Here is a 14,710-nt window from a genome sequence, read left to right as displayed (position 1 = left end):
GAATTCAGGGTTTGTTCAATACCAGGAAAGCTACAAACATAATTGACCACATAAATAACAATAAAAATCATATCATTAGGTTAATAGATGCAGAAAAAACTTTTGATAAAAATATATCCATTTTTGTTAAGAAAAACAAACAAACAAACAAAAACACAAAGGGCAGTTAGATGGTGGGGTGAATAGTGAGTGGTTTTGAAGTCAGTAGGACCCGAGTTCAAAGCCTGCCTCAGATACTTAACAAAAACCCTAGTGTGAGAAACTGGGCAAGACACTTAATCTCAATTAGCTCATAAAACAACAATAACAACAAAACACTAGGAAAGATGGGAATAAATGAACCCTTCTTTAATATTGAAAATAGTATATTTGTGAAAACAAGAGATAATATATAAAGAAAGAATTCTTTCCAATAAGATTAGAGAAAAAGCTAGGATGTCTATTAATCCCATTACTATTTGATATAGTGCTAGAAATGCTATACTAATAGAATGAGAGAATTCTGAGAAAAAAAAAACAACAGAAATAAAAGGAGGAAGAATTCTTCCCTCCTGTCTACAAACACTACATCTTCCATCTCAAAATCTTTTATTTGATCTATCCATCATCATTTGCTATTGTCTAATACCTCGCCTTCCTTTTGTGATTAAAGTTTCTTTTTTAAAAATTATCTATATATTTTTTTGTCTCCACTTCCTGTTCTTTAACTGTTTCCCTAACCATCTGTGGACTGGCTTTTGATCTCATTCAACTTACACTGCTCTCCAAAGTTACCAAGGATCTCTTAATTGCAAACTCTAATAGCCTTTTGTCACTCCTCATTTTTTTCTACTTCTCTGGAACTTTTGATATTGTCAGTCACCATTTTATCTTTGATATGATCTCTTTAATCTCTCCTGGTTCTCTTCCTCTCTATCTGACTGTTCCTTCTCAGTCTTATTTGCTTAATCTTTAGCCAGACCCATTAACTATGAGTATTCCTCCAAGGGCAATCTGAACTTTCTTCTCTTTTCTTTCTATACTATTTTGATTGCTAATCTTATCAAGTCCTATAGATGCCATTATCATCTCTAAGATGATGATTTCCAGATCTACTTATCTAGGCCTAACCTTTCTTCAAACCTCTAGCCTCAAATCTCCAAATATTTAATTAACATATAGAATTGGATGTCCCAGAGAAATCTTAAATTCAATATGTCCAAAACTGAACTCCCAAATCTTTCTCCCAACTTTCTAAGTTCCCAGTTACTGTCGAGGGTATCACAATCTTCCCAATCACCCAGACTAAGCTAGATATTATTCTTGATTCTTCAATCTCTCTCACTCCCATCCCACCCTTATTCAGTCATTAAGTCCTGTTATTCTAACTTGTAAAACATTACATTCTTTCCTCCAGCACTGGTACAATCATTAACTCATGTCCTGATGTCACAGATCTTTGAAAACAACATTCCTGGACTATTATAAAAATCTGAAAAAACAAACAAACAATAGCCAATAGATGGTTGCTCTGGCATCAAGTCTCTCTCTGCTTCATATTATCTGCTATAAATTGATTTTCCTGATTTGGGCAGATCTAACAAGGTTATCTCCTACCCTTCCTCAAAAAACTCAGTTGACTCCCTGATACCTCCAGGATGAAATATAAAATCCTCTGGCATTCAAAACCTTTTATAACCTGGCCCCCTCATACCTTTGCAAGTTTCTTATGCCATATTTACCTCTTTCCCCTTTACATACTCTAGGATCCAGTCGTTCTCTTTGCTGTTTCTGGAACAAATTTTCCATTTTCCAGTTCTGGGTAGTTTTCCTGGCTGTGCTTGTGCCTGGAATTCTCTTCCTCCTCATTTCTGTCTTTTGATTTTCTATGTCTCTAACTAAGGCTGTCCCTCACATGGAAACATGGAAGTGCTGTGATATGACTCAAAGGGAGACAGAATAGACTTTCCTAGCCTCTTCTTTCGTTACTTCCTTCTCCAAGGGAGACTTACTTTCTACCTGAAGGGAAACAAGAGGCTAGGGCCCCTAACTTTGACCTCTCTGCTCTCTCAGAAAAAAGGAGGTACTAGACTATAATTATATCTATTAGCTCCTTTAATAACATAAGTCTAGGGGATATGTTTTGATTTCTGTTGCATTAATGGGGCAAAACAAAGACCTCAAGCTTTATAGCTATGGCAACTCCATTCCTCCTAAATATTAGTGCCATAATGTGCTACACAGCAAGTAACAGAGAACCTATTTATCTTGAATGATAAGAAACAGATAGCAAATAGCAGTATATATAGGAGAATATATACCAGACAATATGGAGTGACAAAACTCTTCCATTGGAAGTAAGGTTAACATAACAAAGAGAAGCTTAGAGCTCATTAGAAGGGAAGTTCTCCAAAGTCTTTAGTGCAGCAAGAACAGGAACATGATGGAGATGCTTTCTCCCCAAAGTTATCCTCTTCCCAGCATCTTTTCCTTCAGCAATGTGAAAAGGGGTTGGCATTGTCCATCTCCTCTTTTGAAAGTAGAAGCCAGAAGCATTCGAGTCAGTTGCAGAACCTAAAGAGTAAAGAGACTAGAAGTAGGTTTAAAATCTTAAAGAAATTGATTCTCTCAGCTGTTTTTGCCAATTCCATCCCACCCTTTCATTCAGGTACAGGGCACTGATCTTTACCAGTGAGGAGAGAATCCTATATCAATAGACTTGAGATTGGCATTAAACACAAGTCCTAGCTAAGATTCTACCTTTCTGCAAGAAGCATTGCTGGACTTTCCCTTTAGTGCTAGTATTTTTCCTCCATTGGTTAGTTCTAATTTGTCCTGTTTTATTTATATGTAGCTAATTTCATATTGTCTCCCCCATTAGATTCTGAGGGCAGAGATTGCTTTTTTTCTTTGTATCCCCAACATTTAGAGTGCCTGTCTCAAAGTTGGTGATTAATAATAGATTTCAATAGACTTGTGATGGAAAGATCCATCTGAATCCAGAGAGAGGACTATGAAGATTGAATGTGGATCACAACATAGTATTTTCACCTTTTTTGGATTGTTGTTTGTTTGGTTTTTTTTTTTCTTTTTCATTTTGTATAATGAAGCCCTGATTTTTGGCAGAATGAGATTTGTACTTCAACGCTTTCCCCTTCAAACACTATGAAAATGTTTGTTGATAGCTCAGTGATAATCATCCCATTTGACAATGCAATAGGTGTGTGTGGGTAATTACTACAAACATGTAACAGTGAGTTTAACAGATGAGGTTACACAGCTGACTCTTACTGCCTTTAAAGAGTATGAGCTGGGAAGCAGGAAAGTGTAGTTGTTATACTACTAGAATTCATACTTTATTTTTTCTCTGTGTGTGGAGTTAATTCAGGAAACCTGATTTCTAGAGCAGCTGGCTATGCCTTAGCAATTAATAATTCTAGTGTTATATAAAATGTATTAATGGCCACTAATCCTTTATTCATTGCTACATATGGGGCAAGCTACTTCAGTAATCATGTTACACGTGTAGTAGGAGTTTGGGACATGAGTATATCCCATCAGTTTGTTTAGATAATCCAGCTTCTCCACATGGAAGACTCTAGGGAATTTGCTTCAGGGAGAATTATGATGACATACAAGGGAAGAGCCTTAGAGAGATGGTGGAACATCCAGAGATATTCTCTAACTGGTTCTAAGTGACTTACCTTGTGGCTTCATGGCGAAAACTATTGACATCTTCAAAAAGATCTGAGTCAGTTTAAACTATACATGTATGCTATATGGTTTAAATAACATGTGTGGGGGAGGGAGGGAATCTAATACATATGGCACTTTTCTGATTTTGGCCACCTTGACATTCAATTCTAGCAGTAAAATGTTTGGGTTGAAGAGTATGGTTATTTTAATCACTTTATTAACATAATTCCAAATTGATTCCCTGAAGGACTGAATTGATCCACAGCTTCATCAAACACGTTGATGTTCCTGTCTTTCCACAGTTCCTCTAAAATTTCTAAAATTTCCATTTTTTGTCATCTACTACTTTGCTAAGTATGAGGTGAAGTCACAAAAATGTTTTGATTTACATTTCTTCTGTTAACAGTGATTTATAGAAATCTTTCTTATTGTTGTTAATAGTTTAAAATTCTTCCTTTAAGGTTTGTTAGTTTACTTTGGCCCCTAACACATTGGAACATAGAATCCAATGCAATTTATTTTGATTGTGGTTTTAGCAAATGAATGCAATCTATAAACAGTAAAAATCCTTAATTCTAGCATTTAAATGATTCAGACACAGCATGAATAAAATTACTGGAGGGCAGCAATTTGGTTGTTTTTAATATTACTCCTTCTGTCTATTGCTCTACTGAAAAGAGGCACCTTTTCAGGGGAGGGGGAAAAAAACAAATAGTTGGGCAGCTAGATGGTGCAGTAGATAGAGCCCGGCCCTGAAGTCAGGAGCTCAAATTTAGCCTCAGACACTTAACACTTCCTAGCTGTGTGATACTTTTGGTGAGGTAATCCCAGTTACCTCACCAAAAAAAAAAAAAAAAAAAAAAAAAAAAAAAAAAAAAAAAAAAAAAAAAGGAAAGGAAAGGAAATAGTCTAAAGTTCTTTAGTAACACAGTGAAGAGTCTCTGCCCCATCCTCTTTCCACATTAAGCTTGCCTTAAAATTTTCAGTTTCCTGTTCCAAATAGTGGATTATCTAACAAAAGCAGATTTTTCTGCCATTGACTCTCTAGCCCTCTTCCTTCAGGGATTAGCCAATCAGAATCATTAGATAGGATGAGAAGAAGAATTTTAAATGTATATTTCACTGGGAAAGAAAGGCTGTGTACAAACTGGTTTGCCTAGTACAATGTGCCACCTTGGACAAATGACCTGAGAACATTCAAAGGAGATTGAAGCAAGGTCCTGGATGTTATGTTCAGTTATTTCATAATATTTCTGGACTAGGGTATTGCTTTTACTTGCTATGGAAAAGGTCTTAATTCTTCTCCTGCTCATATTTTATGGCAGCTCAGACATCTCTGACCCATGAAGTTAATCCCACTAGTTATGGGCTCCAAACAGAGGGCAGATCTGAGACTGCAAGAACAAGAAGCATAATGGTTTTCTCCCCCACATTCAGGGTTTGGCTGCCTTTTGGACTAGAAGTTGTCAAACCACAGCAAAAGGGCCAAATCTGACCTGCTGCTTGGTTTTGTGTGCTCTACAATTAAGAAAGGCTTTTTTAATGTTTTAAACACAAAGAAACTTCATTTTATTTATTTTGCTAATGGCATTTTATTTTTTCCTCAGGTACATGTCAAGAAAGATTTTAATCTTCAGTTTTACAAGATTTTGAGTTCCAAATTTTTCTACTTCTCTCCTCCTCTCCTCTTTCAGAGTTGGGAAGCAGTTTGACATAATTTATACATGTGCTGCCATGTAAAACATATTTTCATATTAATCACGGTGGTAAAAAAAAGAAACAAATAAAAAAGAAAAAGAAGAAAGAAGAAAGTAAGTGAAAAAATATGCTGTGATCTATATTCAGAGCCCATAAGTTCTTTATCTAGATGGGGGATGCACTTTCCTTTATGACACTTTGTACTTTTCTTGGATCATTGTGTGGCCTAGAAAAGCTGAATCATTCATAATTGATCATACAATATTGCTGATACTGTGCGTAATGTTTTCCTAGTTTTTCTCATTTCACTTTGCATCCATTTGTACAAGTCTTTCCAGGTTTTTCTGAAATCTGCCTGTTCATCATTTCTAATTGCACAATAATATTCCATTTTATTCATATACTATAGCTTGTTCAACCATTCCCCTATTGATAGGCATCCCCTCAATTTCCAATATTTTGCCAACATAAAAAGGGCTGCTATAAATATTTTTCCCACATGTAGCTCCTTTTCCTTTTTTATATGATTTCTTTAGGATATAAACCTAATAGTGGTACTGCCAGATCAAAGAGTATGCATAATGTTATTGCCCTATAAACATAGTCCCAAATTGCTCTCCATAATGGTTGGATCAGTTCACACCTCCACCAATTTTCTATATATACTAGTATACTAGTATCCCAATTTTCTATGCCTATTTTGCCTTCTAGTTCCAAGATGTCAGGGCAGTTTAACCTTGATTATTTCTTGAAAGATGTTATCCAGGTCCTTCTTTTGATTATGGATTTCAAGTAATCCATTGATTCTGATATTGCCTCTCCTGAATGTATTTTCCAGATAAGTTGTATTTTCCGTGAGGCATTTTACATTTTCCTCTATTCTTCCATTTTTTCATTCTTTTGAATTTGATTAATTCCTGATGTCTCATAAAGATGTTAGCTTCTACTTGCCCAATTCTAACATTGTTTTCCTCAATAGTATTTCATTTTTCCAAATACATGTAAAGATAATTTTCAACATTCATTTTTGTAAGATTTTATATTCCAAATGTTTTTCTCTCTCCCTCGCTTCCCACCTCTCTCCCCAAGACAACAAGCAATCTGATACAAGTTATGCATATACAATACTTTTAAACATATTTCCATAGTTGTCATGTTGTGAAAGAAAAATCAGACCAAAAGGGAAAAAAACACAAGGGGGAAAAAAAGCAAACGAACAAAAAAAAAGTGCTTTGATCTACCTCCTGTCTCCATAGTTCTCCATCTGGATGACAATGCATAGATGTTATTTTCCTCAATTAGTTTTTGTACATCCTTTTTAATTTGGCCAATTGTTCTCTTGTTGTAATACTTTTCTTTTCCCCAGTTACATGTAAGTCAATATTTTTACATGTTTTTAGAATTTTGAGTTCCATATTTTTCCCCCCTGAGGCTGGGGTTAAGCGACTTGCCCAGGGTCACACAGCTAGGACATGTTAAGTGTCTGAGACCACATTCGAACTCGGGTCCTCCTGAATTCAGGACTGGTGCTCTATCCACTGCACCATCTTGCTACCCCCAAGTTCCATATTTTTTAAAGATCATATTTTTAAATTACTTATAATCAATTCTACTCTTTAAGGAGTTGTTTTCTTCAGTGGATTTTGTATCCAAACTGTTGACTCTTTTTTCATAATTTTCTTGCATCACTTTCATTTCTTTTCCCAATTTTTCTCACATCTCTCTCTCATAATTAAGTTCCTTTTTTGAACTCTTCCATGAGTTCTTTCTGGGTTTGAGACTATTTCCCATTTTTCTTTGGGATTTTGTCCATTAAGTGTTTTGACTTTTTCTCTTCTGAGTTTGTCCTTGGTCTTCCCTGTCACCATAATGACTTTCTATGATCAGATTCTTTTTTTGTTGTTTTTTCTCTTTTGGGGGGATTTGGGGGTCCTTTTCCTTTCTTTTAAATTTAAGCCCTACTCCCAGGGGAAAGGAGTATTGTCTCAGACTTCTTATGCCAGTGACTGCTGACCCTGGCTGTTTACCTAGAGCTTCAGAGAGACCTCATGTCTGGTGCTAGGCTGAGGGGCTACAGTGTGGGGAGGTGACTGGAACTGCTGAAGGATGGAGGGGTCTGGCACCTTACTTGCTGCTAAGCTGGGGTCCTACTAGTGGGGGTCTGGCATGTGCTGAAGCCTGGAGGGGTATTTCTAGTCCCTGGGGCTTCACTGAAGCATGCGGTGATCTGCCCACTGGATGATGCCTTTTTCCCTGGAGCTGTGCTGAAGTATATGAAGGTCTAGTCTTTGCAGGATGCTTATTTTCCCAGGGCTACACTGTTGCATATGGTGGTTCCCAGAGCTGGAGTCTGCCAGCCCCCCTGGCTGGGCTAATGCACATGGGGGAACCTGAGATTCATGATCAACTGTGTGGGGCTTAGGATCTCCTGCTGGTTTGCTGAGGTGGAGATCGTTGCCAGCTCACTGGGAAGCTTCTGGTCCTGGAATGTGTTCCTCCTGTGAGATGGACTCATCCTGCTAATCCTGCTGATCTTTCAAGTTTTCTGAGCTAAAAGATTGTTTCGCCTTCTCCTAACTAGTTCTGCTGCTCCAGAATCTGTCTTAAGGTGTTATTTTATGGTTGCCCAAAGGGGAATATGAGTAAGTTACAGGATTTACCCTTACTCTACCATCTTGGTTCCTGGAAGCAACCATTTTAAAATGTAAAAAACAGTTTTAGTTTGAAGCCATAAGAACAGCCCTGGCCCAGACTTAGTTTTTGGTCCCGTGTTCTAGATCTTTTAGCTTTGGAGGTTACAATCCCTACTTACCCCTGGAGAAAATTTAGATTCTTATCTTGAAGTGATTGAATTTCCTCAGGTCATTTTTCTCTTCATCTTTTTATTTACTGAGTTATAATAGTTCCTTTACCTTACTTTATTTCTAGAAGAATGTAAGCTTCTTGAGGGCAAGCAACCCTTAACATAGTGGCGTATATTAATCACTTAATAAATGTTTGTTGAGCTGAATTGAATTGCACTTTTATTTTTTGCCACATAATAATGCCATCAAAACTTAATTTAACATCTGTGTGATCCACAGCATAAATGGTATACAGGCATATAATACACTGTTCCCAGGGACAGTTAGCCAAGCTTTAACAACCTTGAAATTACTTAGCTTAAAATGCTATTTAACAGTTATCTCATATGGAACCAGTAAAGCTGTTTATACTATCAGTCTATATAAAGAGGATGACCTAGTAGTTTCCTGGGTAAAAGATCTTCTACTTCCTTTTCTTGTGTTCTATAACAATGAGACTGCATTTCAACAATTTTTACCCTAGAAATACCCAACAGTAATGAGTAAGACATGGAAAGTTAGAAGTATATAATCAGAAATTTTCCAATGTAAATTCTTTCCATCTAATGCAACTGTGATTTGCAAAAACATGCATTTGAAGACAATGTATTTTCATAGTTTGGAAATGGGAGAAGGAACAAGTCAAGGGTCAAATAATATTGGGGGAGGCAAAAATTTCCCTTTTTTGTGTGATTGGATTTAAACATCAGTTGGGATCTTTCCCTCTTTTATCTTTTAGTATATAGGCTTTTGAGAAATAACATCAATTCTACTGACATAAACATAATCACTATTCAAAATCTGATGTGTCTTCCTAATCATCCATTATTAATTAACCTTCATTATTATAATTATGTTGTTATACAATGAGTCCAGGCTAACAGTAAGCATTTACATTTCTCCATCATCTCTACAAATGATGGCCTTGTTGATGAGACAGCTACCTCTTATTACTAAAAATATCTCTGGTATAAAAGTATATAATAACAACAAGTGATGTTTCCAAGAAGGAAAAAAAAAAGCATTCTCTGGCAACAATAGTCTGTGAGAGGCATACTGGGTATCTCCCAGGAGTGATTGCTTCTTTGACCTTAATCTGTCATTGGCAACACTTGCTGGCAGCACTGTATTAACAGATGGATAATCGGATTCAGCCCAAATGACTTGTAGAGTTAAGTAGTTTATTTTCTCATTTTCCAACAGTGACAGTCTTTGAGCACACAGCTTGCCTGTCAAGAATACATTTTCCTTCTGTGTTTATTTGTGTTTTGCATTGAGCTTTTTAGAAAGGGGGAGGCTGCATCGGGGACACTGAGGCAGGGATTACTTATCCAGGTTTTCTGAGGTGAAAGTGAAATAAAGTTGCATGAAAGTAGGTACATAGTTTAAGTACACACCCATTATTTTTAGTCAAGTAAAATCCAAAATATATTTGTGTAGCTGACTTTTAAATAAGTATGCCATAACTTAAAGTAATAATAAAATAAACCTAACAATAATTAAATACTAACAATTATATAATAATATGAATAATAAAATTAATAATATCATCTATATTTATATACTACTTTAGGGGTTGTAAACATAAATAAAAATAAATGAAATATTTTTATATGATCTTATTTGATACTTATATAAAAATGAATGCTGCTTACTTGAAATCTGCCCTTGGGCAGCTTTGTACAATTATTATAATGGTTGTGTCATGTGTTGTGTCCTCTTCATCCAGTCCCTCAGAAAACCTAGCTTAGATGTGTCAGCATCCACTAATGTTTGAGAGAGAAGGAGAGAGAAGAGAGACAGAGACAAACAGAGCTGGAGAGACAGAGAGAGAGACAGACAGGCAGACAGAGAAGGGGGAGAGAGGGAGAGAGAGACAGAGACAGAGACAGAGACAGAGACAGAGACAGACAGACAGACAGAGAAGGGGGAGAGAGAGGGAGAGAGAGAAACAGAGAGACAAAGACATAGATAAGGAGGAAGGGGAAAAGAGAGAGAGAGAGAGAGAGAGAGAGAGAGAGAGAGAGAGAGAGAGAGAGAGAGAGAGAGAGAGAGAGAGAGAGAGAGAGAGAGAGAGAGGGAGAGAGAAAGGGAAGGAGGGAAAGAGAGAGAGAGAGAGAGAGAGAGAGAGAGAGAGAGAGAGAGAGAGAGAGAGAGAGAGAGAGAGAGGGAGAGAGAGAGGGAGAGAGAGAGGGAGAGAGAGAGGGAGAGAGAGGGAGATATGAAACATATATTGACAGGATCCATGAGAGAAGAAGCACATGTGTCTTCTCTCACATGCATGGAATACATACAAGGCTAGGGCAAATCATACTTAGTGTAATGTCTGGGCTAGCTTTCTGGAGGACCTTGGTCTCAGAAGAATAGTTAACTGAGAACAGTCAGGATTAGAGTCTAAAGTCTTTATTTCCTTCACAGTCTGTGTCTGTCACAGTCTGACCCAGTCTTGATCTTAGTGGAGGAGTCCAGGAGGTTAGAAAGTCACCAAGAGGCTGGTCAAAGATGGAATGTCTCATTTCCAGTCTTCTCAGCCCTTAAATACCCTATTACAATTCATCATTACAGCATACTGAATATAGGTGAACTAGAGAACCATTAAATCACCATGCTAAGTACTAAGTATATTTGTGAACAGAGAACCATTAAATCATCAATTCCACTGAGTTAACACCTTGTTGTAAGTATCCTTGTTTCAAGTATACATCTCCAGAGTTTTGGCCCTCTACAACTTAGGATAATATAGACCTGTCCTATGGTGATGTCGTTATGCTATTTTGCTGGACATTGTTTCTTTGCTTTTCTCTAGGCAGCTCATATATACTGAGTATAATATGTCTTCCTTCTTCATCATCTATATTGGGAAAATCCAGTGATCATTAAGCTTCTCTCCAGGACCATCTGCTGGACTTTGGTTATTTAGTTTCTTAAAGGCCATCTGTGCTTTATGTTACTACCTACTGAAGTGTAGTGACTAGAATATAGGGGCTAGTTGTCATTCTTTTAGTGTATATTTGAAGGCTATGATCCATCACTTTGAGATGGATCATAAAAAGTTAGCCCAAGGCCAAATTAGACAAAGGACAGAGAGGCAGGCTTCCTAGCTTCTATATCCCCATCCAGCAAAAATCTAAATAGTACCACTCTGAACAATGTTCAAGAAATCAAATGAGCAAATATGGTAAATGACTTCTTTCTACCCTAAATCTGCATTAAAAAGTCAGCCAGAAGCATACAGGCAAAATAAGATAGTGGATATATCTAAAAAGTCAGTGCTCACAGTTAGGCAGTCAATTCTTTTGACATCCAGCACAACAGACACCTGGAAGGCTCTATATCCAGAAACATCAATAGGAGAGGAATCCCCCAAGAAGGCTCCAGGGTAGTAAGAAACCCATAATTCAAACCTTGGAAACCACTAGAAATGGCCACCAGTAGAGTAGTGTACCTGCTGTTGTGGTAGTCCTTAGTCTAGAGCACTGCAGCATCATTGGTTTTGAGTTCTCTGGTATTGTCTTGAGATACACAGAGGGCCCTGGAGATGAGTATTCTGAACCCCAGATCCAGAAAAATCTTACTCTGAGAAGTGGTGACCTTGGCACAAAAACACAATTTAGGAACTAAGCCTGGGGGGATGATGCAGACTACTACAAAGAATTATCAGAGATCCAAAGATACTCAAAAATCCAATCTAGAAGGAAAGCATACTTTCTTTAACAATGGCAATCAGAGACTCAAAGGAAAAAAAAAAGACTCAAAAATACCTAGAAGAAAGTAAGCAAGTGACAAATGATGAAATAAAATCTTTGCAGGAAAGAATTAATAGCTTAACTCAGGGAATGGCCTCACTTGAAAATTAGAATAGAACAAACGGGGATCATCGATTCTATGAGACAACAAGAAAGAAAACAAAATCAAGTGAAAAAATAATAGAAATTGTAAATATCTACTATCAAAAACAAATGACCTGGAAAGCAGATCAAAAAGTGATCATTTAAGAATCATCAGACTCTGTGAAAAAAAAATCATAATTAAAAAAAAAAAGTTAAAGTACTTTATTTCAACAAATCATAAATGAAAATTGCCCAAATCTATTAGAATCAGAGGACTAGGTGAAAATAATTCCCTAATCACCTCCTAAAAGAAATAATCTACCCCAAGAAAGTCCCAGGAATGTCATAATCAAAATCCAGAGCTCCCACATTAAAGAAAAATTCAGTGAGCATCCAGAAAGAAAGTATACAAATAACAAGAAACAACATGCAAATTCACACAAGATCTGGCAGTTTCAAGTATAAATGAAGGAGATCTTAGAATATAATATTCAGAAAGGTAATAGATAGGGGTCTACAAACAAGAATAACATTCTGCAAATCTGATTTCAGTATTATCAGGGGAAATAACATACATTTTAATGGAATTGAGATCTTTAAAAATATTTTTGCTGAATAGGAGCTCTGAATTACAAGCACAAAAGGAAAGCAGAAACTAGAAAAGTAAATGTAAATAATTTGAATTATTTGATTAAATGAAAAAGATTATAAAGTGCTGATGAGGCATCCTAGGTAACTAAATGGGGTTAGTAGAGAAAGTCCAAAGTACTAATAAGATTATAATACCCCCTGAGGTAAACAGGGAAGGATATTAATGTGCTCCTCAGCCCTGCAGTCCCACCCTTATGGAAGTTTTGGGAAACCCTACCTTACTGTATTCAATCAGAAAGCCAATTTATGATGTCAAACCCCCAAGATTAAATTTCCCCCATAAATCTGTCGGTAGCCTATGCCATTTTTGCTAAATCCCTTTTGGGTTAGCCTGCCACAGTGTGCTGCCTCCTGGTATCCCTTCCCTCGTGCCTCATGGCACCTTTTTCCTTGTTATAGCAAATTAACTCTTTAAGGGTGCTAAACTCCACTACAGATTTAACCTGCCAGTCAATGGCATATTCCCATCTCATGGAGTGTTCCCTTTCTCCTAGTTAATTGAGTTTCACTAGGGAATTTGTCTTTTCCCTTGTTAATTGTTAAAACACTTTCCTTGCCAACAATATACTCTTCCAAATCTATTTCATATTTAACACTCTTGGTATCTATTTTATCTTTTCATTTTCTTCCTATCCTTTTCTCATAAATAAAGATATTTTTGGCAAGGAAAAACCATTGTGAATTCTTCACATGTGAACTGCTACTGAACCTCATCATTTGGTACCAGACCCCAACCTCATCAGTGCTAATATTGTAATAGAGGAAGAAGAAACAAATGTCTCTTCAGAACCTTAATGTCTACAAAGGCTGTGGGGAGACTTAAATAAGAAAAACAGAGTACAGCGGTTTGGTTGTAGGGAGGTTGCAGTGAGTTTTAAGAAAAATAAAAGGGATAGTAAAAGAAACACATTATCATATAAAGGAAGAAGGGAGTAAATTTGATTTCTCATAATTGAAGTGCATGAGAAAAGGAATATAAAATCATGATGGAAAAAGGAGGGAAATGGAGAATCTCATTCTTACTTGAATCAAACAAAGAAAGATGGAAACACATACCACTTATTCACTCAATTATGCAGAGAAATACACCAAATTCAACAAAAAGACAGGTTGAGAGAGAGGGGGGGTTAAGATGGAAAATAATATTAGTGAGGGAATCATTACCAGCAAAATAAGCTTCATGATCCTGAAGATGAGGCTAAAAGGAAAAAATTAAAAAATAGATATGGAAACTTAATGTGTTCATCATTGCAGAATAGCTGAATGAACTATAGTATATGAATGTATAGAAATATTATTATGCCATAATAAATGATAAAGGAGGATAAATGAAAAGAAACCTGTGAATTATGAAGATAATTCCAGATTGAAATGAGCAGAACTATGAAAAGTTTATGCAAAAACATTAAAAAAAAACTTTGAAAGACTTAAGAACTCTGATCAAAACAATGGCTAAATATTTTCCCACCCAGAAGACCTATGAGGAAGCATGTTATCCATTGAGAACTGGTGATCTCAAAGTATGGAGGAAAACATATTTTGATACATAGCTATGGTGAGGATTTATTTTATTTGATTGTGCTTATTTATCATTCAGAGTTCTTTTAAATGGCAGAGTAGGGTAGTTGGAGGAGTATCAAAGAAAAAAAAAAGAAAAGAAAAAAGGAGGATTATTAAAATATCTTTTAAAGTGCATGGAAGAAAACAGAAGGAAGCTCAGAAGGAAGTCCCAACAAGACATTTTTGAAAATAATATGCTGAATTTATTACCTACTTTTTATAAAAACAAGTGGCATGAAAAAGAGATTCATGATTTCAAATATAATCTTTTTGTGTTCTACTTTGTATGTAGAAAACTTCTTTTTTGGGGACTGATTAATTCAGAATTTTAAAAATTAAAATTTTAAAAAGCTAGCAGAAACTAAGTTTACATCTGTACTTTTGACTACATACATTTCTAGTTGATGTTGACTTGAAGTCTATAATCTTAGACTATGATAACATAGAGTTAGA

This window comes from Sminthopsis crassicaudata, chromosome 1 (assembly GCF_048593235.1).
Source record: "Sminthopsis crassicaudata isolate SCR6 chromosome 1, ASM4859323v1, whole genome shotgun sequence".
NCBI classification, from domain to species: Eukaryota; Metazoa; Chordata; class Mammalia; order Dasyuromorphia; family Dasyuridae; genus Sminthopsis; species Sminthopsis crassicaudata.
This window is presented reverse-complemented; position numbering follows the sequence as displayed.